We start from the raw sequence: 23,148 nt of genomic DNA on the forward strand, positions 1-23,148 counted from the left end.
TTTGTCTAATAACGAGCAGCTTTGAGCATCTTTTCATGTGTTTGTAAGCCATCTCTATGTCTTCTTTTGAGAAATGTCTGTTTAGGTCTTTTTCCCACTTTTTGATTGGGTTGTTTGTTTTTCTGACATTGAATTGTATGAGCTGCTTGTGTATTTTGGAAATTAGTCCTTTGTCAGTTGTTTCATTTGCTATTATTTTTTCCCATTCTGAGAACTGTCTTTTCACCTTGCTTATAGTTTCCTTTGCTGTGCAAAAGCTTTTCAGTTTAATCAGGTCCAACTTGTTTACTTTTGTTTTTATTTCCGTTACTCTAGAGATCTCTTCAAGAAAATTAGAGATACCAAGGGAACATTTCATGCAAAGATGGGCTCGATAAAGGACAGAAATGGTATGGACTTAACAGAAGCAGAAGATATTAAGAAGAGGTGGCAAGAATACACGAAGAACTGTACAAAAAAGATCTTCACGACCCAGACAATCACGATGGTATGATCACTCATCTAGAGTCAGACATCCTGGAATGTGAAGTCAGGTGGGACTTAGAAAGCATCACTATGAACAAAGCTAGTGGAGGTGATGGAATTCCAATTGAGCTATTTCAAATCCTGAAAGATGATGCTGTGAAAGTGCTGCACTCAATATGCCAACAAATTTGGAAAACTCAGCAATGGCCACAGGACTGGAAAAGGTCAGTTTTCATTCCAACCCCAAAGAAAGGCAATGCCAAAGAATGCTCAAACTACTGCACAATTGCACTTATCTCATACACTAGTAAAGTAATGCTCAAAATTCTCCAAGCAGGCTTCAGCAATACATGAACCGTGAACTTCCAGATGTTCAAGCTGGTTTTTGAAAAGGCAGAGGAACCAGAGATCAAATTGCCAACATCCGCTGGATCATGGAAAAAGCAAGAGAATTCCAGAGAAACATCTACTTCTGCTTTATTGACTATGCCAAAGCCTTTGACTGTGTGGATCACAATAAACTGTGGAAAATTCTGAAAGAGATGGGAATACCAGACCACTTGACCTGCATGTTGAGAAATCTGTATGCAGGTCAGGAAGCAACAGTTAGAACTGGACATGGAACAACAGCCTGGTTCTAAATAGGAAAAGGAGTACGTCAAGGCTGTATATTGTCACCCTGTTTATTTAACTTCTATGCAGAGTACATCATGAGAAACGCTGGACTGGAAGAAACAAGCTGGAATCAAGATTGCCAGGAGAGATATCAACAACCTCAGATATGCAGATGACACCTCCCTTATGGCAGAAAGTGAAGAGGAACTAAAGGCCTCTTGATGAAAGTGAAAGAGGAGAGTGAAAAAGTTGGCTTAAAGCTCAACATTCAGAAAACGAAGATCATGGCATCTGGTCCCATCACTTCATGGGAAATAGATGGGGAAACAGTGGAAACAGTGTCAGATTTTATTTTTTTGGGCTCCAAAATCAGTGCAGATGGTGACTGCAGCCATGAAATTAAAAGACGCTTACTCCTTGGAAGAAAAGTTATGACCAACATAGATAGCATATTCAAAAGCAGAGACATTACTTTGCCGACTAAGGTCCGTCTAGTCAAGGCTATGGTTTTTCCAGTAGTCATGTATGGATGTGAGAGTTGGACTGTGAAGAAGGCTGAGCGCCGAAGAATTGATGCTTTTGAACTGTGGTGTTGGAGAAGACTCTTGAGAGTCCCTTGGACTGCAAGTAGATCCAACCAGTCCATTCTGAAGGAGATCAGCCCTGGGATTTCTTTGGAAGGAATGATGCTAAAGCTGAAACTTCAGTACTTTGGCCACCTGATGCGAAGAGTTGACTCATTGGAAAAGACTTTGATGCTGGGAGGGATTGGGGGCAGGAGGAGAAGGGGACAACAGAGGATGAGATGGCTGGATGGCATCACTGACTCAATGGATGTGAATCTGAGTGAAGTCCGGGAATTGGTGATGGACAGGGAGGCCTGGCGTGCTGCGATTCATGGGGTCTGAAAGAGTCGGACATGACTGAGCAACTGAACTGAACTGAGGAGGTGGGTCAAAGAGGATCTTACTTTGATTTATATCATCTAGTGTTCTGCCTATGTTTTCCTCTAAGAGTTTTATAGTTTCTAGTCTTACATTTAGGTCTTTAATCCATTTTGAGTTTTCTTTGTGTATGGTGTTAGCAAGTGTTATAATTTCATTCTTTTATGTGTAGCTATCCAATTTTCCCAGCACCATTTATTGAAGAAGATGTCTTTGCCTTATTGTATATTCTTGCCTCCTTTGTCTAAAATAAGGTACCCATAGGTGCATGGGTTTATTTCTGGGCTTTCTATCTTGTTCCATTGATCTATATTTCTGTTTTTGTGTCAGTACCATACTCTATTGATGACTGTAGCTCTGTTATATAATCTTAGATCAGAAAGGTTGATTCTTCCAGCTCCATTCTTGTTTCTCAAGACTGCTTTGGCTATTCGAGGTCTGTTTTTTTCCATATGAATTATGAAATTTTTTGTTCTAGTTCTGTGAAAAATGCCATTTGTAATTTGATAGGGATTGCACTGAATTTGTAGATTGCATTTGGTAGTATAGTGATTTTCACAATATTGATTCTTCCTACCCAGGAACATGGGATATCTCTCCATCTATTTATGTCATCTTTGATTTCTTTCATTCAGTTCAGTTCAGTCACTCAATCGTGTCTGACTCTTTGCAACCCCATGAATTGCAGCACGCCAGGCCTCCCTGTCCATCACCAACTCCTGGAGTTCACTCAAACTCACATCCATCAAGTCGGTGATGCCATCCAGCCATCTCATCCTCTGTTGTCCCCTTTTCCTCCTTCCCCCAATCCCTCCCAGCATCAGAGTCTTTTCCAGTGAGTCAACTCTTCGCATGAGGTGGCCAAAGTATTGGAGTTTCAGCTTCAGCATCAGTCCTTCCAAAGAACACCCAGGACTGATCTCCTTTAGGATGGACTGGTTGGATCTCCTTGCAGTCCAAGGGACTCTCAAGAGTTTTCTCCAACACCACAGTTCAAAAGCATCAGTTCTTCGGTGCTCAGCTTTCTTCACAGTCTAACTCTCACATCCGTACATGACTACTGGATAAACCATAGCCTTGACTAGACGGACCTTTGTTGGCAAAGTAATGTCTCCTCTTTTCAATTTGCCATCTAGGTTGGTCATAACTTTCCTTCCAAGGAGTAACCATCTTTTAATTTCATGGCTGCAGTCACCATCTGCAGTTATTTTGGAGCCCAAAAAAAGAAAGTCTGACACTGTTTCCAGTGTTTCCCCATCTATTTCCCATGAAGTGATGGGACCAGATTAGTGTCTTATAATTTTCTGTGTACAGTTCTTTTGTTTCCTTAGATAAGTTTGTTAGATATTTAATTCTTTTTGTTACAATAGTGAATGGGATTGATTCCTTAATTTCTCTTTCTGATTTTTCATTGTTAGTATATAGAAATGCAAGTGATTTCTGTGTATTGATTTTATATCCTGCAACTTTGCTAAATTAACTGATTAGCTCTAGTAATTTTCTGATACTACCTTTAGGGTTTCCTTCAGGGTTTTCATGTCATCTGCACACAGTGAGAGCTTTACTTCTTTTCCAATCTAGATTCCTTTTATTTCTTTTTCTCCTCTGATTGCTGTGTTTTGCTCTATTTTTTCTGCAGAATTTTTATAGTTTTAACTATTATATTTATGCCTATGATAAATTTTGAGTATATTTTTGCATATGATATGTGTCAATATCTATAGTCAACACAAATATCTATTTTTTCTAGCACCATTCATTTAATAAGACTGTTCTTTCTCCACTGAATTATCTTGACCCATTATCAAAAGTCAATTGACTAACATGCATGGATCTATTCTGGATCCTCTCTGTGTTGTATTGATCTATGTCTATCCTTACATTGCCTCACATACTGTATATCTAAAGTAAAACTTAAAATCAAATAGTGTAATTTCTTCATCTTTGTTCTTCTCTTAAAAATATTAGGCATTTGGAATTCTATATATATTTTAGAATCAGCTTGTCACCTCTCTAGAAACAAAAAACCTTGCTTTTATTGTGAATTAACAATGCTTAAACAAATATACAAATTTAGGGGAGACCAAGATGGTTACATAGGAGTCTCTTAAACATCCCTCCTCCCATAGACACACACAGAGCAATTCCCTCTGAGAGAAATCAGAAACTGGCTGAGTGACTTCTACATGTTGGGCAAATGAGATAATATCCACATGGAAATGGGTAGGAAAGATGGAGACATACACTCAATGTACACTAGTTCCTTCACCCAGCACAGTACCATATAAGCAGGAGAGAACCCTCAACTCTGGAATGAACCGTGACCTGAAGAGTGAAAGCTTTGAACCACACATCTAGCATCCCAACTTTTATTCATCTCCTTCCTTGTTACAAAAATGATTTAGGATATTATACCTTTTAATTGAGGGTATAAAGGGAGATAAGCAAGTACAGTTAAATTACCTAGTTAAATGCATGGTTGAAAACAATCTGCCAATGTTCTTTTAATATCAGAAAGTGAGCAGTGATTTTAATCTAATGTAAGTTCAAGTCTGTTAACTCCATAAATAAGACTGCAATTACTGATCTAAAAATAATTAAATGAAAACCTATACAACAGTGAATATGAACAAAATATTGCTATTCACACATCGCTAAATCTCACAAATATAACACTGAGGGAAAGAAGTCAGACATAAAAGAATACCTACTGTAATTCCACTTATCTAAACTCTAAAACAGACTAAACTAGTCTAGAAGTCAGGTTAGTGATTACCTTTGGAGAGAATGAATGGGAGCAACAACTGCTAAGGCCCCAATGAGTGTTTTTCCAAGAGTTGTTCTATTTCTTCACTTGGGTGGTGGTAATACAGGTGTGATCAACTTTAAAAATTCATTCAGTGGTACACACAAGATTTGTACACTTCTCTGTATGTATCCTAGATTGCAATAAAAAATTTGAAAAGTTAAGGAAGAAAAACCTTTATTGTGTAAGGTTTTGGCATGCCAGCTGTGTGTTGTACTTAATATGTTAAAAGGTTGCATTAATGATTCAAAATATTGCTTAACAGTTATTGAATACTGAAATAAGAAACTACTTTGGATGACTGAATGTCTCAAATTAGTTTAAATAATACATGGAAGATGGATTCCAAGTGTAAGTCTGAGTAGAGTGAAAAGAAAGTAGCCTGTGAACTCAAGACCCCTGAGACTAGAATTCTAAGCAGATCTTTTTTCAAAAAGTATGAGGAAATAGGCAAGAGTTGTGGTCTTTGGTCAGATGTGGGGACTAGGCAAGCTGCTCCTTTGGGGTCTAGTGAATACCATGTTAGCACAGTGTGGAACAGGTAGTAAGAGAGTAAGAGAGACCTGGGCATTGGACATGTTGTCTTGGGATAACTTGGCAGAATTACTCAATTTACCTTGAAGGGAAGAAACTTGAAGAATGATTTTATTTCCTAATTGCATTTTATCTTCTGTCTGCTAAATTGCACCTTTAGAAATCCTTGTGTTTGCTCAGTAAGCTTTCTGGTGTTTCATTGAAACAGATGGCCACACGAGTTATAGAAAACTCTCGTGGTATAATTATAAAGTGCTACTTATTTTGTACAGATTCCTACCACTATGCTATATAGGTGGGAAATTAGTATCAGGAGTATCACCTCTGAATTATTAAGTATAATAATATAAATGAATTGTCCGATGGTAAAGAATCTGCCTGCAAAGCAGGAGACCCTGGTTTGATTCCTGGGTTGGGAAGGTCCCCTGGAAATGGGATAGGCTACCCCACTCCAGTATTCTTGGGCTTCTCTGCTGGTGACTCAGACAGTAAAGAATCCACCTGCAATATGGGAGACCTGGGTTTGATCCCTGGGTTGGGAAGATCCCTTGGAGGAAGGCATGGCAACCCCCTCCAGTATTCTTGCCTGGAGAATCCCCATGGAAAGAGGAGCCTGGCGGGCTACAGTCCATGGGGTTGCAAAGAGTTGGACACAACTGAGTGACTAAACACAGCACACATAGTAAAGGAGAAATAATAATGAAAGATGTTGGTATAAAGAAGGTGTAAGAGGAAATACAAGAGTAGTGACAGAGGAAGGTGAGAGAAAACAGTGTTGAAAGAGCAGACAGGCTTGGTTTTCAGCAAGAGAAACAGAGAGATGAAAGAAGAGAGGGGATAAGTATGAAACATGGTATTGTTTGTAGATATTCTGGATTTCTAGAAGATAGAAGGAATCAAAGGCAGTATTGAGATAAAACTCACAGTAAGAATGGGCAGGTATATGGGGCATCAAAAGAATAAGTAAGAAGGGATTTTTCTTAGAACTGTTTAGTGAATAAAAGAAACACTGAGGGACTTTCCTGGTGCTCCAGAGGTTAAGACTCCACGCTTCCACTGCAGGGGGCATGGGTTTGATCCCTGGTTGGTGAATTAAGATACTGTATGCCTCACGGTGTGACAAAAAAAAAAAAAAAAGACAAGAAACACTGACATGTGAGAAGGTTGTGAGGATATACCGGATACTGCTAATAAAAGGAGAGAGTGGGAGCTTAGAAATGGCAACCTAAAAAGTTAGAAACATAATCAAGCATTTGAAGAGAGTGGTAGTATATCCAGGGCCAAAGAGTTCATAAATTTCCAATGTGTTCCCTTAACAGAGGTTTATACTAGCAAATGGAGGAAAAGGAAATAAAGTTGTAAGTATATGTTTTTTTGAAAGGGAAAGGGATATTGTAAATCATATGTACATCCTCTGAAATTGTGAAATACCCTTAACATTCCTGCTGACACATCTAGGCTAGAGCTTAAACTATAGCTTAAATTATTTTGCCTCATTGTCAGGTCATGTTTTAAACTACAAGAATCGCCTCAGCCTTAACACATGAATAGGTGGTTGCTTTGCAAAAGATATTGTCAATTGTAATGGTCTTGGCACAGAAAACCTATAGTCACCTATGTGTGAGGTAGGACTGCAAAGTTGATGTCTAGAGAAACACAAACGTGGGGATGGGAAAGGAAATGATGCAAAGGTGACCTTTGAAATTCCTCAAAGTTGTGGTAAACACTTTTCATGTTAAATTATTAGCAAAAATCAAGGGCAAGTTTCTGATTGTTTCTGATGTTTCGAGTAATGGAAAGAAGGAAACGGAAGAGAATCTACAAGCAGAAATACCATTGTCGGTGTAATAAGGACTGTTTCTAAGAACAGAGATAGTTGACATATAAGAATGGACTGCTAATTTTCTACATAAGTTATGGGAAAATAAAGTAAAATATACCAAGATGGGATAAAGGGATTGCATCTAGAGCTAAGAAACACTGATTCTTGGCTAGCTGGTGTTCATTCATACATTGCAACAAGTCTGTTCAGCACCCATGATGTGTCAGGCGTCATGGTACCATATACTGATTTGTAAAAATGGGTGAGACATTGTCTTTTAGGAAAGCACACTCTTTAAGAGGAGTCAGAAATATAAATAAATCTCTGAAATCTATTCATCTAGTTGAATATAATTAAAACATAATACAGATATTCATCCTTGGTATTCTTTCACTTCCCCTTTCAATTTCTCTCTCTCCTCAGGTCCTTGCTCCCAGTTACCTGTTGGAGTCCTCCCCAGGATATGTGCTGGTAGGGATATGAAGTACTGTTAATATGGAACCCTTTTTTTTTTTTTAAAAAAAAAAGGTTTTGGGGAATTCCCTGGCAGTTCATTGGTTAGGATTCTGTGCTTTCACTGTCGGGGGCCTAGGTTTAATCCCTGGTCAAGGAGCTAAGATCCTGCAAGCCTCTTGGGACAACTCCCCTACCCCACCAAGAAGGAAGGGTTTTTGGCAGGGAGTAAATATAATATACGCTCATTGAAAACATGGACTTCCCAGGTGGGTACAATGGTAAAGAACTTACCTGCCAACGCAGGAGACGCAGATATGATCCCTGGGTTGGAAAGATCCCCTGGAGTGGGAAATGGCAGCCCACTCCAGTATTCTTGCATGAAATATTCCATGGACAGGGGAGCCTGGTGAGCTACGGCTGATGGGGTCACAAAGAGTTGGACACAACTGAGTAACTGAACACACATGCATTGAAAACACAGATAAAAATATAAAAGAAGATAGCAATCCTCATAATCCCATTATCCTGGACAAAGTTAGCTCTTGTTATTTTTGTTTTTCATGTCTAGCTGTCCATTGGAGAGATAAATGGCAACCCACTCCAGTATTCTTGCCTGGAGAATTCCATGAACAGAGGAGCCTGGTGGGCAATAGTCCATGGGGTCACAAAGGGACATGAATAAGAAACTAACGCTTTCACTCTCAGCTATTCATATCTTTCCCTCTGCATTTCTATCTAGCATTCTTTTTTTTTTTTAATAAATTTTATATACATACTGTTTTATAACTTGTTTTTTCCATGCTATATATCATGGACCTGTTTCCCTGGTTTTGACATAAATCTACATTCTCACTTTAAACGGCTACAGAGCATTCCTTTATGTGGCTATAGGACTATTTAATTTGAACTCTTTAATTGAGGCCCTTAATTAGTCTTCCTGGCCCTTCTTCAAGCATGTATATGTATTCAGAAGGCCCTCTCTTTGATTTTGTGAGATTAGAAGAACCTGTCAGAATAAAACTTGACACAAAGGAAAGTGAAATGAAAATGGTTAATGAAAGGGACATTTTAAAATTTAAGTATGTTATAATAATTTCTTGCAAATGAGGTGATCTTTTCATTCTTTTGAATCTCTGAAAGTGTCTGAGAGACTTCAAGTCAAATCCCATTACACCTGTTTAGAATGAAGTATCAAAGCTTCTACAAAGGGGCTTTAAAAAATTATTTATTTTTTAATTGAAGGGCAATTGCTTTACAGAATTGTGTTGGTTCCTGCCAAACATCAACATGAATCACCATAGGTATACATATGTCCCTCCCTCTTGAACCTCCCTCCCACCTCCCACCCCATCCCACACCTCTAGGTTGTTACAGAGCTCAGTTTGAGTTCCCTGAATTATACAGCAAATTCCTATTGGCTATCTAGTTTACATATGGTAATGTAAGTTTCCATGTTACTCTTTCCATACATCTCACGCTTCTCCTTTCTACCCACCCAGCTGTGTCCATAAGTCTGTTCTCTATGTCTATGTCTCCATTACTGCCCTGAAAATAATTACGTCAGTACCATCTTTCTAGATTCCATATATATGTGTTAGTATACAATATTTGTTTTTCTCTTTCTTACTTCACTCTGTATAATAGGCTTTAGGTTCATCCACCTCATTCAGTTCAGTTCAGTTGCTCAGTTGTGTCTGACTCTTTGTGACCCCATGAATTGCAGCACGCCAGGAGTTCACTCAACTCCCGAAGTTCACTCAAACTCATGTCCATCGAGTCGGTGATGCCATCCAGCCATCTCATCATCTGTCCTCCCCTTCTCCTCCTGCCCCCAATGCCTCCCAGCATCAGGGTCTTTTCCAATGAGTCAACTCTTCACATGAGGTGGCCAAAGTATTGGAGTTTCAGCTTTAGCATCAGTCCTTCCAATGAACACCCAGGACTGATCTCCTTCAGAATGGACTGGTTGGATCTCCTTGCAGTCCAAGGGACTCTCAAGAGTCTTCTCCAACACCACAGTTCAAAAGCATCAATTCTTTGGCTCTCAGCCTTCTTCACAGTCCAACTCTCACATCCATACATGACCACAGGAAAAACCATAGCCTTGACTAGACAGACCTTTGTTGACAAAGTAATATCTCTGCTTTTGAATATGCTATCTAGGTTGGTCATAACTTTCTTCCAAGGAGTAAGCGTCTTTTAATTTCACGGCTGCAATCACCATCTCCAGTGATTTTGGAGCCCCCCAAAAATAAAGTCTGACACTGTTTCCGCTGTTTCCCCATCTGTTTCCCATGAAGTGATGGGACCAGATGCCATGATCTTCGTTTTCTGAGTGTTGAGCCAACTTTTTCACTTTCCTCTTTCACTTTCATCAAGGGGCTTTTTGTTCCTCTTCACTTTCTGCCATAAGGGTGGTGTCATCTGCATATCTGAGGTGATTGATATCTCTCCTGGCAATCTTGATTCCAGCTTGTGCTTCTTCCAGCCCAGTGTTTCTCATGATGTACTCTGCATATAAATTAAATAAGTAGAGTGACAATATACAGCCTTGACGTACTCCTTTTCCTATTTGGAACCAGTCTGTTGTTCCATATCCAGTTCTAACTGTTGCTTCCTTAGAACTGACCTAAATGCATTCCTTTTTATGACTAATATTCCATGTGTATGTGCACCACAGCTTCTTTATCTATTCATCTGTTAGTGAACATCTAGGTTGCTTCCCTGTCCTAGCTATTGTAAATAGTGCTATAATGAATGTTGCGGTCCAGGTGTCTTTTTCAATTTTGCTTTCCTTAGAAAACAAAATAGTGGGATTGCTGGATCATATGGTGGTTTTATTCTTAGTTTTTTTAAGGAATAAAAAAACTCCATACTGTCTTCCATAGTGGCTGTATCAATTTACATGCCCACCAACAGTGCAAGAGGGTTCCTTTTCTTCACACCCTTTCCAGCATTTATTGTTTGTAGACTTTTTGATGATGGCCATTCTGAGCGGTGTGAGGCGATATCTCATTGTAGTCTCGATTTGCATTTCTCTAATAATGAGAGATGTTGAGCATCTTTTCATGTGTTTATTAGTCATTTGTATGTCTTCTTGGGAGAAATGTCTGTTTAGGTCTTTTTCCCACTTTTTTATTGGGTTGTTTGTTTTCTGGTATTGACTTGCATGAGCTGCTTGTGTATTTTGGAAATTAATCCTTTGTCAGTTGTTTCACTTGCTGTTATTTTCTCCTGTTCTGAGGGTTGTTTTTTCACCTTGTTTATAGTTTCCTTTGCTGTGCAAAAGCTATTAAGTTTAATCAGGTCCCACTTGTTTATTTCTGTTTTTATTTCCATTACTCTAGGAAGTGGGTCATAGAGGATCTTGCTGTTATTTATGTCATAGAATGTTCTGCCTATGTTTTCCTCTAAGAGGTTTATAGTTTCTAGTCTTACATTTAGGTCTTTAATCCATTTTGAGTTTATCTTTATGTATGGTGTTAAAAAGTGTTCTAATTTCATTCTTTTGCATGTAGCTGTACAATTTTCCCAGCATCACTTATTGAAGAATCTGTCTTTGCCCCATTGTATACTCTTGCCTCCTTTGTCAAAAGTAAGGTACCCATAGTTATGTGGGTTTATCTCTAGGGTTTTTATCTACAAGAGGGCTCTTTACCTCAGTGTTTGTGGAGATTATCATAAATGCATTGAGGAGCCAGTGCTTCCTGGAATGTTATTTATTGGGACAATCAATCGAGGAGAGACTCCAGTGACCCCAGTCTTCAGTGATAAGGGAGTCAGAAGTTAGGTGTGGCTAAGGAACACTGAAGTGTGTGGGAATGAGGACCCACATGCCCGTGAGGCATGTGAGAGGTCAGGAGATTGTCTAGGGCAGCCCTAAACCTGCTTGGTGGGGCTGTGTTGTTTGGGGAATTTAGAGGGGACATGGTAGTCACTGGGCTTCCCTGATGGCTCCAACAATAAAGAACCTGCTTGCAATGCAGGAGATGCTGGAGACTCGGGTTCATTCCTGGGGTCAGGAAGATCCTCCGGAGGAGGAAATGGCAGCCCACTCCAGTATTCTTGCCTGGAGAGTCCCATGGACGGAGGAGCCTGGTGGGCTACAGTCCATGGAGTCGCAAAGAGTTAGATACGACTGAAGCAACTGAACATATGCATACACATGGTAGTCATTGCAGGTAAGTGGTTAAGACTAGGAAAGGGCCTGTGTCTGGCTGGCCCTAAGACCATGAGAAACTTCACGCTGTAGTTTGTAGCGAGAAGTGGATATGGATGTCATGCCTTGGTGTTTCAGAGGACAGTCACCATAGTGATGGAGGTGGCCATGAAGAACAGGTAGAGGCAGAAGAGCAGGGTGTCCATCATGTGGCTTAACTGCACCCACAGGCTGGCCAAGTGCTGCTTCTGAGTCTTGTTTTCCTGCTAGGTCCTTGCTGACCGAGGGAACCCATTTAGCTCTCTCTCTGGGACTTGGCACCTTCCCCACAAACTCCATGGGCTCCTTCACACCTACGGTGAGACAGAGACTCAGCTGTGGGCCACCAAGGTCACCTGGGGGATTGTGGGGAAGGAGGCAGGAGCAGAAAAGCAGAGGTGATGGAAGAGGAAGCCTGGGCAGCGCTGACATCCCTCACCAGGCAGGTGGGCAAGGCCCATGTTTTCCTTCTGGGGCACAGCAGGGCAGCATGTCCTTGGGCTGGTGCAGTGTAGAAGCAGGAAATGGAGCCAGCGAGGCATGGGTGGGGGCTGGGTGGTGGCCAGGTGCAGCAGGTAGGATATGAAGATGGTCTCCAGCAGGCTGAGCACCATCAGGGACAGACACAGGGCAAAATAGACACCTGGAGGGAAGTTGGGCCTGCCTGAGGGCCAGAGGCACCAGCCAGGACTTCGTTCTTCTCTTCCAATCCCACCCTGGGAAGCACAGCCTCTTTTGCCCAGTATATCTCCCTTCCCTGAGCCAGTTCAGCCAGTCCCTCCCACCCTTCTCTTCTGAAGAGCTGGAGGGGCCATACTGATGAGGGGGGTGCCACTGGCAGGGAGTAAGTCATTCATCATGAGCAGGAAGACGTTGTAGCCCAGCAGAAGAGTTATCTTCACTGAGGCAAGGTTCTTCTTCTTATTATTTTATTTTAATTGGAGGCTAATTACTTTACAATATTGCATTGGTTTTGCCATACATTGACATGAATCCACCAGGGGTGTATATGTGTTCCCCATCCTGAACCCCCCTCCCACCTCCCTCATCCCATCCCTCTGGGTCATCCCAGTGCACCAGCCCCGAGCACCCTGTATCATGCATTGAACCTGGACTGGTGATTTGTTTCACATATGATAATATACATGTTTCAATGCCATTCTCCCAAATCATCCCACCCTCACCCTCTCCCACAGAGTCCAAAAGACTGTTCTATACATCTGTGTCTCTTTTGTTGTCTCGCATTTAGGGTTATCGTTACCATCTTTCTAAATTCCATATATATGCATTAGTATACTGTATTGGTGTTTTTATTTCTGGCTTACTTCACTCTGTATAATAGGCTCCAGTTTCATCCACCTCCTTAGAACTGATTCAAATGTATTCTTTTTAATGTCTGAGTAATATTCCATTGTGTATATGTACCACCAGCTTTCTTATCCATTCATCTGCTGATGGACATCTAGGTTGCTTCCATGTCCTGGCTTTTATAAACAGTGCTGTGATGAACATTGGGGTACATGTGTCTCTTTCAGTTCTGGTTTCCTCAGTGTATATGCCCAGCAGTGGGATTGCTGGATCATATGAAAGTTCAACATTCAGAAAACTAAGATCATGGCATCTGGTCCCATCACTTCATGGGAAATAGATGGGGAAACACTGGAAACAGTGTCAGACTTTAATTTTTTGGGCTCCAAAATCACTGCAGATGGTGACTGCAGCCATGAAATTAAAAGACGCTTACTCCTTGGAAGGAAAGTTATGACCAATCTAGATAGCATATTCAAAAGCAGAGACATTATTTTGCCAACAAAGGTCCATCTAGTCAAGGCTATGGTTTTTCCAGTGGTCATGTATGGATGTGAGAGTTGGACTGTGAAGAAAGCTGAGTGCCGAAGAATTGATGCTTTTAAACTGTGGTGTTGGAGAAGACTCTTCAGAGTCCCTTGGACTGCAAGGAGGTCCAGCCAGTCCATCCTAAAGGAGATCAGTCCTGGGTGTTCATTGGAAGGACTGATGCTAAAGCTGAAACTCCAATACTTTGGCCACCTCATGTGAAGAGTTGAGTCATTGGAAAAGACCCTGATGCTGGGAGGGATTAGGGGCAGGAGGAGAAGGGGACGACCAAGGATGAGATGGCTGGATGGCATCACTGACTCGATGGACGTGAGTTTGAGTGAACTCCAGGAGTTGGTGCTGGACAGGGAGGCCTGGTGTGCTGCGATTCATGGGGTCACAAAGAGTTGGACACGACTGAGCGACTGAACTGAACTGATGGCAGTTCTATTTCCAGTTTTTTAAAGAATCTCCACACTGTTCTCCATAGTGGCTGTACTAGTTTGCGTTCCCACCAACAGTGTAAGAAGGTTCCTTTTTCTCCACACCCTCTCCAGCATTTATTGCTTGTAGACTTTTGGATAGCAGCCATTCTGACTGGCATGAAATGGTAACTTATTGTGGTTGAGGCAAGGTTCTTATTTCCTGCTGTCAGGAAAAAAAAGCTGAGGGTGTCAATGGTGAGTGGAAAGCTACTGGGCACCAGGAGGTTTGAAATGAAGAGGCTGGGCCTGCACCTGTTGGCCATCTGGTGGGAAGGAGTGTGGAGAATGTGGCAAATAACTGATGCCAGAGTGCTCAGCTCTATATTTGCTTATTTATTCTTTGCTGAAGTCCAGTTAGGCTGGTCATGGGTTGACCTCTCTGGGTAATAGATGCATTGAATTGTGCCCTCTTCAGAAGTGCCACCAATTTCTTTGTCTAATTTCCCCTTATGTCCCACTTTCTGGGAACACAATTATAGACTTTTGTGGGCAAATGGGGCCCTTTAGACCATCAGACAGGACCATCCATTTTTATAAAAGTCCAGCTGCTCCTCCTGTCTTCAGGGCAGATGCCTTGAGGATCCTTCTTGAGGGCAGTTAGGGTAGAAAGTGGAATGAGGAGCAGGTGCTCAACTCCTTAGAATTATTTTTACATCTTAAAGGGCCTTAGATTAAGAGGAAAATCAAGAGCAACTCGGAAGTCAAACAGGGGCCCCTGGACTTACATAGGAAATGATTTAGTCATATAGGTTGCTGTCCATCAACATCTTTGGGGTTGCCTTGCTGGTGTTCAGAAGCTCCCACTCCCCCTGGGTCTGAGTGACATTTCAAGGTATATCTGTTATCACCCACAATTCCTTGTCCAGGAGCATGCTGTCCACTGCAAGCAGGCCAGGGTTGCTCAGTCCAGAGTGTCCTCAAATCTCCTGCCCACAAGATTCAATTCCTCTGCCACTGAGCTTCTTCCACAGATTCTCCTCCCTGTCCTTTTAAAGTAGGCATCTAGGTTTTCTCAGAAGTGGGTCATAGCACCAGCAATTCATATACATGTGGGCTGCAGCATTAGGAGGTTTTTTTTTTTTTGGTTGTTAGGGTCAAAGTTATGGGAAGATTAGTTATGACTCAAACACGAGTCAAGAATTTTTGGAGGGACTTTCCTGGTGGTCTAGTGGTTAAGAATCCACCTGCCAATGCAGGGGACACAGGTTCAATCCCTGGTATCCCCTGAATTGGCTAAGGGGAACTAAGATCCCACATGCCTTGGGGCAACTAAGCCTGTACCGCAACTACTGAAGCCCATGTACCCTAGAGCCCACGCTCTGCAACTAGAGAGAAAGGCTGCGTGCAGCAACGAAGACCCAGTGCAGCCAAAAATAAGGTAATAAAATAAATAAAAAGAATATGGGGAATCTTTCCTATTTTTCTTCTCAGTTCCCCAATTCTATGTGTTGTTTCAGTGGAATAAATCTTGAACAGCTCAGTATTTTTATAATTCCATGCATGCCAGTTATAATGATTTATTTGTCTGATTCTGCCATAGGACACATGGTAGCTTCAGTTACATTAATTACTGGTTAAAGTGTATTGGCTGTTAATGTTAACAGGCTTGAGCTAAAAATTATACACGTGCAGCAGGTCAGGGTCAGGTTAGATTCATTTGGTGGAAGGGCTATCTAAGGTAAAGCAGTAGTTTTTGTTTATTTTTTCACTTTCTTGAGAAATTAAAGCAGTAGTTCTTAATCCTGTCTGCACATTAGTGTCACCTGGAGAGATAGAAAGAAATCACAGTAGTAGAACCCCATTTGGAACAATTACTTGGAATTTCTGGGGTAATGCAAAGTTATTGGTATTTTTAAAAAGCTTCGGTGGGCAGCCAGAGTTGAGAAGCACTGATCTAAAACCTTCCTAAATAATGCCTGCATCACTGATACATCTTCCTCTGAACCCTAAATGGCTGCCACGTGTCTCACTCACCTGTGTAGAGGAGGGAACTGAAAGTGAGCATGCAGGTCTGTTGGTCAAAAGGAAAGTAGGTGGGTTATAGGTGCTGGTCACCTTCCTTGGCCTGTGGTACTATAATTCGACCTTGGCTGCTGAGATATGTAGTGAGACCTGGAGGTACCTGATCCACATCCACGCAGCTCGTGAGAGGCAGAGAGAGATAGGCGCTGTGGGTGCCTTCATCAGCTTGTGTCTGCCTCCCTTCCCAGGTCTTCTATAGTGCTCACTCTTGGGGCGATTTCTCTAAGGTCACTCTCTCTCGTCTCTTCTGCTCATAGTGTTTTGTGAGAGTCAACTCATTGAGACTGTACCCTGATCTGAATCTGCTGGTGTCCCTGTGCCCTGCACTGACCCTTGGTTGCTCTTTCCAGATGGGCTTCATGCTGGCTTTCCCTGACCCGGATATGCACTATTCCACGATGCTGATATCTGGAAGCCACAGGTTCTCAGCTGATGCAGTGAGTCTGTTGTTGCTGATGCACTCTACTGTGTTCTAGCTAATGAGAGGCTTGTCCCACATCTATAGCCAGGTCAGTAGAAGCAGAGGTGAGTGATGGTGGAGCCACTCCAGCCCTTCCCTTTCTTCTTCTCTTTCTTTTTGGCCATACTAAATGGCAGGCAAAACTTTCCCATATCAGGGATCAAACCCATGTCCCTTGCAGTGGAAGAACAGAGTCTTAACCACTGGACCACCAGGGAAGTAGTCTTTAAACTCTGATCCTCTTCCTCCCACTGGGGTTCCTAATGACCACACCCTATCTCCCCTACTTTGTTAGCCAAGTATCATTGGCAATGGAGAAGGAAATGATCACCCACTCCAGTATTCTTGCCTGGGGAATCCCAGGGACGGAGGAGCCTGGTGGGCTGCTGCCTATGGGGTTGCACAGAGTCGGACATGACTGAAGCGACTTAGCAGCAGCAGCATTGGCAAAGTACCCCTTAATGGCCTTTTTTATAGGCAGACATTAAATACAGCCTAAAACCACTTGGACCCAGGGTTGTACCAGTGCATTGGTCTGCAACCACTTGGCCATTTTCTTGGGTTACCAGTTCTATCTTCCTAAGCTGCCCAGGGAGATTTGTGTCCCCTGGACCAGTTCTAGATGGACTTATTTGGTCCAAGAAAGATTTATACGTTGGGTAGAGGTCTGGAAAACCTTTAAGTCACTCTTAAAATTTAAACTTATAATTGGTAGTGGGAAAGGGGAAGAGTTGATCTGCTTTACCGTAGTAATCCACAGGAATGATGTCAGAAGCTGGAGCTGTGCATCCTGGCAAAGAAATTCCCATCCAGGCTTATTAGTGCAAAAAGATTTGGCCCCTGCCCACTACATATTCTTATAAATATTTACTAATTTATTGGAGCAGGCATCATTTTATTTTCCTTATTGTCTCCCCTTGTATCTAGGAACAATTCAGGTTTGTTTGGTTTTTTCAAAGAAAAGTCTTAATTGTGTTTTTTTTTATTTTTATTTTTTCAGTTACAATATTGTGTTAGTTTCTGCCATACATCAACATGAATCTTCCACAGGTATACATATGTCCCCTCCCTCTTGAACCTCCTTCCCACCTCCCACCACATCCCATCCCTCTAGGTTGTCACAGAGCATTGGGTTTGAGTCCCTGTACCATATAGCATATTCCCATTGGCTATCTGTTTTACACATGGTAATGTATGTGTTTCAATGTTAATCTCTCAATTCATCCCTTCCTCTCCTTTCCCCACTGTTTCCACAAGTTTGTTCTCTATGTCTGCGTCTCCTTTGCTGCCCTGCAAATAGTTTCATCAGTACCATCTTTCTAGATTCCATGTGTATGTGTTAATATATTATATTTGTTTTTCTCTTTCTGACTTACTTCACTCTGTATAATAAGCTCTTGGTTCATCTGCTTCATTAGAACTGACTCAAATGCATTCCTTTTTATTCCTTTTACAACTTCTTTATCCATTCATCTGTTGATGGACATCTGTGTTGCTTCCATCTCCTAGTTATTGTAAATAGTGCTGCAATGAACGTCAGTTCAGGTTTTAATTGGCATAAAGATCACTTCTTTCTGGAACCTTCCAGAAAGGTCAGGACTCAAGGATAAATCCTTTCTGAAAAAAATGTCACTGCAGCCTTCTTCTCTGTGTCTCCCCATCCCATAGGAAAATCTTCTAATTAGCCCAGAATCCATTCAGAGTACCTGTTGCTCACCACTAGACCAATACAATGTTGGGCTGAGAGGGCAGAGGATTATTATCCCCTGTTAGAAGCAACAGAAAGTGGGGACCAGGTCTCATCACTTCCAGGATGGCAGACAGATGAAAGATATGTTGACTTGAGTGGAAGTGCTGACCTTGGTAGCTGGACAGACCTTTAAGTCAAACAATGCTTGGAAGGCAGCAGAATCTACCCTATGCTGGTCAAATCCTGAGCAACTGATGATGAAAATGTTGCCTCTTCCTGTAGCGAGCAGAGACCCTGTGAGAGAGAGCCTCTGTTACTAGGATGGGAGCCTCTCTGCAGAGAGAGAAAACAGAGGACTCACTGGGAGGAGTGGGTAAGCCCTCCTTCTTGGGCCAAGACTTCTTAAGGTCAAAATCCTTCCTGCCAGGGCTGGAGAGGATGGGCTGGTCTGGTAGGCAAATGGTGGAAATGGATGTGGTGAGCTGAGTTAGTACCTATTCTCATTCTCATTGTTCATCCTTATGCAAAATCTACCCAAATCTGTATGCAAACTCATCCTTGATGTAATGGCAGCCACTTCAAGAAGGCCTGTGATGCACCCATCCTAAGTCTCTTGGATGTACCTACTAGCACCACCTAGCACTGCCCTTGGGCTTGTAGTCAAAGTCACTTATAGATCTGCTGTAATGATTTCTCATCCTCATTTTCAGGGACTTCTGTTTACCTAAGACAGAGTTAATTTATCAAGAAGATAAGAGATAAACAACTGTGCTTACTTGCTAGGCAGATATGGGAAACATGAAGTAGGTATTCTGAATGTGTGGTTATTTTGGTGCTTTAGCTTATTTTGCCCTTGTCAGATTTAGTGATCTCAGATAGCTTAGGACTTATTTCTAGCACTGGGATCATTAGGCCATATCACTGGGCCAATCGTATAGTAAGCCCTATGTGGATCTTTGCTCTTGGCCATGGCCAGGGAGCTATTTGGGTAGTACCTGAGCAAAATCTTTGCTCCATTTCCTTTTTTTTTTTTTAATCTTTTTTTCCTGCCTTCTCCTCTCTTTCTCCATCTCTTTCCATAATATTTAAGGTTCATACCCAGACTGGGAACAAATATTTCCCCGTGGAGGCAAAGTATCTGTTTTCTTCTACCTCAGATTGATTCCTATCCTCCCTTGATATTTTACTTACTCTTTCAGGGCTACTCTTATCATAGACATCATATCAAAGGAGGTAGGGAGGTTAGGATGAAGGTATGGTGAAAAGGGCACTGAAGGACAAGAAAAGGCAGATTTGGAAAGGTAGTGAAATGAGATCCTTATGCAGGCAGGAAGTGAGGAGAGCTCTGTGCCCTGAGCAGTGGAATGTCTTTCTATCTGTCACCAAAAGGAAATCAAGACACTGACATTATGGAAGAAATATTTAACTTGTTAATTCTAATGTCCTTCACCTGCTAGAAGAAAGTTCCTATATATCCTTCAGAACCACACTCTGGTCTTCTCTGTTCTTGCCCCATCTTACCTTGAAGCAGAAGGTTGACAGTGAGACAGGAGGAATCCCCCCACAGCGGGCCACCCTCCTTCCATCCTCTTCTTCTGGACTCTCCTCTGGGGACTTGCCAGTAGCCCCCAAACCCTGGAGCTTAAAGAAGCTCCAACCATACCTTGGTTCCTGGTTTTGAATACTGCTCATGACAGCTGATCACTCCCTGGTGAGAGACTATGGCCAGAGAGGTCACAGCAGTTTCCTGCTTTGCCCCTGTCCATGAAAGCCTTCTGAGCTCCAGACAGGGAGGAAGTTGGGCCAAGACTAAGGGAAAAGTATCCTGTTTGGCAGCTCTGTACTGAGCTCAATAACAAAATAACTCACTTTAATGAGAGAGTGTGGACTGGCGAAATAAGAATTATTACTTTTCTAAAGCCAGGGAATCTGCAGATTTGGAAAGGTGACAATATTTAGTGATTTGGTTACATATATATTAAGAATAATTGCAAATACCAAATTATAAATCTTTATTCATAGCTTCATTATCTATTGTTTATATTTTTCCAACATCCCCTAGCTAGATTTCCTCTTTCCAGTCTTTCTGCCTCCCTGATTTGTTCTCCCCCAGACTAATGTTTTCTATACAAGTTTTAATCTATGTATTGATTCCATGATAATAGATGTCACAAAACTAAGTTAACAGATCTGTTTTTAACATTCTTGTGTTGTCAATAGTGATATACATTATCATAAACTAGTAATCTCAGCTACCATCAATATTAATGGCCTGTGTCAATGTTATGTCTTATTTCACATCTTTATAAAAAATACAAATAACCAAATGAGTGAATTGGAACATTGTTATTTTAAGTATCTTAAGTCACATTTCCAGAAAGACTTGAAAATGTTTTCTTGCAGAAGAGATGAAGAGTCAGACCTAGAATACAAGAGAAACTTTGTTCAGAATGTAAGATCATGACAGTCCAAAATAGAAACTGCTAAGGAAGGCAGGACTGACTTGGGGGCCCAAAGTTGGAAAATATAGAACAGAAGGCAGCAATGTCTTTTGTTTAAAGTTTGAAATGTCTGTAGTCTTTCAGTCCTATCAGCTCTGTAATTCATTGCTTCCCTTCTTTGGAAACTTGGCCAAGGGATTGGGCCATCATGTCATATAGGACCAAAGTGCTACTGTGTCTGTGTCTACATGGACACACTCATAGCCTACCTGAGTTCCACAGGTAGGCTGTACTCACAGGCCCTGGATCTAGGAAAGGAGGGTTAACTTCAAGCCTTGCTGTAAGTGGCTGAAGATAGTTGATATATACCTTGTTTTTAATAAAGTTGGCTGAAAAATGGGACCTAAGTTTTGATTGTACTCAGTAGACATAGCTGTCAGGAGATGGAGGTGATAGAGGCTGGAGAAATAAAGCACTGAGGCACAGGCTTGCTTCCAACCTGGAGAATCAGAGTTTCAACTCTGGGATCTGGAGATCTCAGGGGCTATTATTGCTCCTGCTGCTGCTGTTGCTGCGGGTGATAACTAACATATTGAGTACTTTATTGTATGCCAGGAACTGTATTAGGTTGAAGCAAATGTAACTGTGGTTTTGGACCATTAATTTTAAATCATTATAACTAGGCTCAAACACATCTTTATTAATCAAATTAGGAACCATTACAATCAACACATTTTTGCCAATGAGAAATCTTTGTTTATTCCTGTAGCATAAAAATCCATGTTTTTGGATTCAGTGAATTCTTAGAAAGCATTTTCTGCCTCCTACTGGTTATGGAAGTGTTTTCCCTGCAAAAATTTGTTAAGATGGTTGAAGATCTGGTAATTGGTTGGCAAGAGGTCAGGTGAGTATGGTGGATGAGGCAAAACTTTGTAGCCCAATTCACTCAACTTTTGAAATGTTGGTTGTGCAACATGCAGTTGGGCATTATTGTGGAGAATTGGGCCCTTTCTGTTGACCAATGCTGGCTGCAGGTGTTGCAGTTTTTGGTGCATCTCATTGATTTGCTGAGCTCACTTCTCAGATGTAATGGTTTCGCAGGATTTGGAAACCTGCAGCAGACCACCGAACAGTGACCACGGCCCTTTTGTTGGTGCAAGTTTGGCTTTGGGAATTGTTCTGGAGCTGCTTCTCAGTCCAGCCACTGAGCTCGTCATTGCCAGTTGTCATATAATATCCACTTTTCATCGCATATCACAATCCGATCAAGAAAGGGTTCATTGTTGTCACCTACAATCAGAGAAGACAACACTTCAAAATGACGATTGTTATAATTTCTAGTCAGCTCATGAGACACCCACTTATCAAGTTTTTTAACCTTTCCAATTTGCTTCAAGCACCGAATGACCATAGAATGGTCGACGTGGAGTTCTTCAGCAGCTTCTTGTGTCTCAGTTCTTTATGTGTAAGAGGATCAGCTTTGATGATCCTCTCAGTTGGTTGCTATCAACTTCCAGGGGCCATTCACTGTGCTCCTCGCCTTCAAGGCTCTGATCTCCCTCGCAAAACCTCCTGAACCACCACCTCACTGTATGTTCGTTAGCAGTTCCTGGGCCAAATGCATGGCTGATGCTGCAAGTTGTCTCTGCTGCTTCACAACCTGTCTTGAACTCAAATAAGAAAATCACTCAAATTTGCTTTTAGTCTAACGTCATCTCCCTAGTCTAAAATAAATGTAAAATAAACAGTAAGTAATAAGTCACTAGCAAAGAAACATAAAATGAGAAATGCACATTAAAATGATGCATAACATAGCCACATTTATTTAAGAATGTATTCCAATATCAAACAGCAAAGTTCAACAGTGCAATTACTTTTGCACCAACCTAATATGTCTAATCTTATGTCATCCCCCAACATTCCTACAGTGCAGATACTGGTAGGAGTATGTGGAAAAAAAGAAATGGAGCCAGGTAAATAGAGAGATGGCAATGGGATCTTGTACTTTCTGATCATATTTTTGAACATAATAAACACATGAGGAAATTATAAATTTAGTTATTAACCGCAAGAATTGAACACCTACAATCTATTGATCATCTTTTATAAAAATACCTAAAATGATGAACTAGAGAACATTTTCAAATAAATCAATAAAAATGATAGTACTTAAAATAACCAGGGTTTCAGGTTTTCTAGTGCTTTTGGTTTATAACAAGCCGTATAAGAATCACATAGTTTTTCATCATGAACACTGAGTCTCTTTCTACCTTCAGAATTCTTTACTTGTAAAAGGTGCTTTTCACGTTGGCCAGTCCTCCATCTCAGACAAATTATTAAGCACCTAGAATTCTTGTCTAGGAGACATACTGGC

At 41.4% G+C, this 23,148-nt stretch overlaps 1 pseudogene; it reads right to left on the reverse strand.

Annotated features, from left to right (window-relative positions):
* Positions 1-11,837: 11,837 nt before the first annotated feature.
* LOC138076513 (5-hydroxytryptamine receptor 3C-like) lies at positions 11,838-20,025 on the reverse strand (annotated as a pseudogene).
* Between the last annotated feature and the right edge of the window lie 3,123 nt (positions 20,026-23,148).

The sequence above is a fragment of the Capricornis sumatraensis genome, chromosome 1 (genome assembly GCF_032405125.1).
Source record: "Capricornis sumatraensis isolate serow.1 chromosome 1, serow.2, whole genome shotgun sequence".
NCBI lineage: Eukaryota > Metazoa > Chordata > Mammalia > Artiodactyla > Bovidae > Capricornis > Capricornis sumatraensis.